This window comes from Octopus bimaculoides, chromosome 4, assembly GCF_001194135.2.
Source record: "Octopus bimaculoides isolate UCB-OBI-ISO-001 chromosome 4, ASM119413v2, whole genome shotgun sequence".
Classification (NCBI taxonomy): Eukaryota; Metazoa; Mollusca; class Cephalopoda; order Octopoda; family Octopodidae; genus Octopus; species Octopus bimaculoides.
In genome coordinates, this window is record NC_068984.1 from 58,223,554 (window position 1) to 58,227,988 (window position 4,435).

The 4,435-nt window shown below is 35.5% G+C and overlaps 1 protein-coding gene across 2 annotated transcripts in view; it reads left to right on the forward strand.

The window, feature by feature from the left end:
• The window catches only part of LOC106877357 (polycystin-1), a 144,523-nt gene that overhangs the window by 1,380 nt on the left and 138,708 nt on the right, over positions 1-4,435 (forward strand). The window lies entirely within an intron of this gene.

Genomic DNA, 4,435 nt, shown 5'->3' on the forward strand with positions numbered 1-4,435 from the left:
CAACCATGTATGTATGTATGTATGTATGTATATATGTATGTATGTATGTATGTATGTATGTATGTATGTATGTACGTAGGTGAAAACTTCAAAATTTGAAGGCATACTTTTCACTTTGGTATCTTCACTTTTGGGTGGGGAAAGCATTGAGGATATGAAGAAGAAAGGCACACAGCGCAAACAGGAGATGAGAGAAAAGAGGTGTGAGCCTGGTCCGTCTAAGCAAACATTTACTTGTCTCGTCTGCAACTGAAATTCTCTATCAAATCCTGGAATATATGGTCATGTAAAGATCCCTCGTTGAAGGAAAATATGAAGTATGTATGTCATTGTTCAGTTTTATTTCAAGATTTCTTGCCTATAGAGAAAGAGCCGGTTTCTAACCTAGATCCAAGGCTCCTTCATTGGAATTTCAACATCAACAACAGGGTATTTTTGTTTGCATGTATGTGTTTGTGCAGATTTGTATGTTTTGTTTTATGTATATATTATCATGCATATAGTTACATATCTAGACACGCTCGTATATATTTAAACTTCGAATTAGCTTTCTCCTTTCTGGTTTTGAGAAGCCTGATTTCTCAAGATTGGTATTTAGGCAATGTGTTACATAATCCAGAGTCCCATTAATTACAGTTATAAACCTGAACTTGTAATCTGGATAGTTCATCGTAGATATTCTTTTCTTTACTGATCTTCAGCTTTATGTTAACATCCGCCGGGCAGTTAATTTCCACAACTGTACACAGTTTCCCTTCTCTATCCTAAATTATTATATCAGGTCTATTGTGCTTACATTTTATTGAGGTCTTCACTGGGACATTCAACCAGTACTCCTTTTTATTATGAGTGGCTATGGCTTCTACCATACTGTGAGTTCTTATTTCTTTGTCCTCGGGGTTATCCTTCCGACGGATTTTATTATAGAGTGTCCTAGCTACAACATCATGTCTCATCGGTAGATATATAGTGATGACATTTTTGGACAACAGCTTATGGTGTGAGTGATATCTTCGGTGTTAATTCAACAAAGTCTGCATCGATTACATATGTATGTATGTATTTATGTATGTATGCCTCTTCTATTTTTCAATTATTTAAAATCTTCCACCGAGGAGGGAGCCGGTTTCCAACAAAGATACTCTTCTCCATTTTTGGTATGTAGTTAACACAGACACGTTCACATTTGAAACCTGAGAAAAGACTTGCATATTTTTACTGTTCCACTTACAGATTACACTTGTAATGTATGAATTAGTCGGTCGATTTCTCTTTCTGAAAATCCCTGTTTATCCAGATTCTCCTTTAAGCATTTACTAACACAGCCTAATGCTCCAATTATTATTGGTATGAATATGAATTCCTAGTCTGGAAATAGAAGTTGAAGGTTTCGAAGCAGTTGTCCGTAGATATCCTCTTTTTCTTTGATTTTCAAAGAGAATTTATATCTGCAGGGCAGCTGACCTCTATGATGGTACTACCTTTGCCCTTCTATGCATGTATGTATGTATGTATGTATGTATACATGTATGTATGTATGTATGTATGTATGTATGCATGTATGCATGTATGCATGTATGTATGTATGTATGTATGCATGTATGTATGTATGTATGTATGTATGTATGTATGCATGTATGCATGTATGTATGTATGCATGCATGTATGTATTTATGTATGTTTGTATGTATGTATGTATGCCTGCATGCATGTATCTCTCTCTCTCTCTCTCTCTCTCTCTCTCTCTCTCTCTATATATATATATATATATATATATATATAAATAAATACATGGTATTTTTTTACAAGCTTAAAGCTTATAATGATCACCGTGCAAAATGACCAAGGAAAATAGTCTAATAACAAAGCCATTCGCATCGAAATACACACACACACACATTATATGTGTGTGTGTATCCGTGTGTGTTGTTCATATGTATGTATATGTATGTATTCACACAGATATATTATACATATTATATGTGTGTGCGTATACGTGTGTTTGTACGTATGTATGTATATGTATGTATTCGCACAGATATATTTGTATATCAGAAACTCTTTTAGTATTCCACATTAGATGATCATTAGATTTACCATCTTTACTCTTAACTAATTGCGACAATTCATAAAGCTGAAACTTGCCGACTATATAAATGTTCATACACGGGTTCTACCTTGATCACCCTAGATTACTTACTAATAAGAGTACTGTGTGTGTGTGTGTGTGTGTGTGTGTGTGTGTGTGTGTGAGAGAGAGAGAGAGAGAGAGAGAGAGAGAGTGTGCATATCTATCTATCTATCTATCTATCTATCTATCTATCTATCTATCTATCTATCTATCTAACTGTCTATCTATCTATCTATCTATCTATCTATCTATCTATCTATCTATCTATCTATCTATCTATCTATCTACCTTGTCCAAGATTCGTGAAGATGAATTACAAGACTGTTTTCTTGATATAATCAGTAATTTTGTCTTTGTGTTCTTAAATGTGGAATCTGTCATTCGAGGATACTAATGATAATTTGCGCCGAATTAAACCATTTCGTAGAAAAAATTCACCACTTCAGTTGCGATTGGGAGTGAGGAAATTAACGTTTTGAGCTCTGATCCATGTCTTGCAGTGAGCAATAGAGAGAGAGAGAGAAAGAGAGAGTGGGGGGAGAAAGAAAATTAGTGTTGTTACTTTCAGTGTAAGTTAGTACTTCACATACTTGCAGCTAAAACACTCTTACTCTCAAACTGTGTGCAAATGACTGAAATATGGAAGTCTTCACTCTGCGCGACCAGAACTTTTGAGAGAGATTTTATTACAAAGAAGACAATGACGGCTCCATATTTAAGGAGGTTGTGATATTATATTTCTTTCAGAGAGAGATTTATCAAATATTCACTTTCCTTTCCATAAGCCCCCGGACCCGGGGCCGAAGTACCGGTTTAAACCCTCCTGTTACTGGCCCTTTGCATGGCAGTAAAAATTATAGAGCTCTTCTAAGAAGTATTCACGGAAGTACCTGCGGTGGGCATTAATTGATAACATCTTAACGGTTGTATATCTTTTTACTACGCTCAGCTCTACATTAATTTACTAATATAAAAGTGTGTATACCTCAGACATCTTGTTATATCTCACAGAAGAATTTACTCATTTTCGCATTCATACTAACTCTTTCCAATTCACTATCATGAACTGTTACGAACGTTACACGCTTTGCCACTTAGTCATGGTCATGTATAATACAACTTGCTTAACCCTGAATTATTTAACCAATAAAAGAGTATATATACTTCAGATATTTCGTTATATTTTACAGATGGATTTACTCCTTTTCTCTTTCCTAGTATTACGGAGATGTACTTGCATAGCAAATGACCTGATCTGAGATCGTGTGCTGGAACGAAAACAATTGCAGCGTGGAAGGTGTTTATAAGCCATTTAAGAAACACACAAAATCTGTTAGATTCACTTCAATATTTAAATTTAATTTGCCAAAATATTTTCGTCGCTTTGAGACCGCGACCTGTTCACTGACAAAATTCCGTGCAGTACGGAATTTTGTCAGTGAACAGGTCGCGGTCTCAAAGCGACGAAAATATTTTGGCAAATTAAATTTAAATATTGAAGTGAATCTAACAGATTTTGTGTGTTTCTTAAATGGCTTATAAACAACCTCCATGCTGCAATTCTCTTTCTTAATAGCCTTATCGAATTCATTTCCAAGGACGGTTACTAACGTTATATCCTGTTCCATTTAGTAATAGGGAAGTATAGTATATCTTGTACTCATATGGAGTACACTGGCACTAGCTATGAGAACATGTCCTTCAGATATCAAAAGGAGATAAACATTATCTTCCTATAGATTTTGGGTATTATTATCTAGTCCGAAAACAATGCACTTTTAGCATCTTGCCCAACTATAATAGTATTCTGGAATCATTTTAATTGTTAAAGATAGTGGTGGTGGTGACGACAGTGGATCTTCCGATTGAACCAAGGAAACTATGCTTCAATTGGTTTTTGAAATTATTATTATTAACTATTGGTTGCAAATCTGGACAGAAGTACTACCATCTTTTGGTAACAGATAAATATTTTAACTGGGAATGCACACAGCCAGAAAAGATACTGCAAATCGTCTCGTTCAACACTCTAACAGTTCTGCCAGTCTACCGAGAAGGACTGTTAATTTCTTTTTATTGATTCCAAAAGGGTGAAAGGCAAAACTGACGATTGCAGAATTTGAACTCAGAGCACAGTTCTCCTAACGAACACAGCGAATCATTCTATTCGACACTCAAACGACTTTGCTAATCCATCGCCTTAAACCACCAGTACTATCACCATCGTGACATCTATGTCATCGTCATCATCCTCATCATCATCATCCTTATCATCGTCGTCGGCACCAACACCATCACTACCAC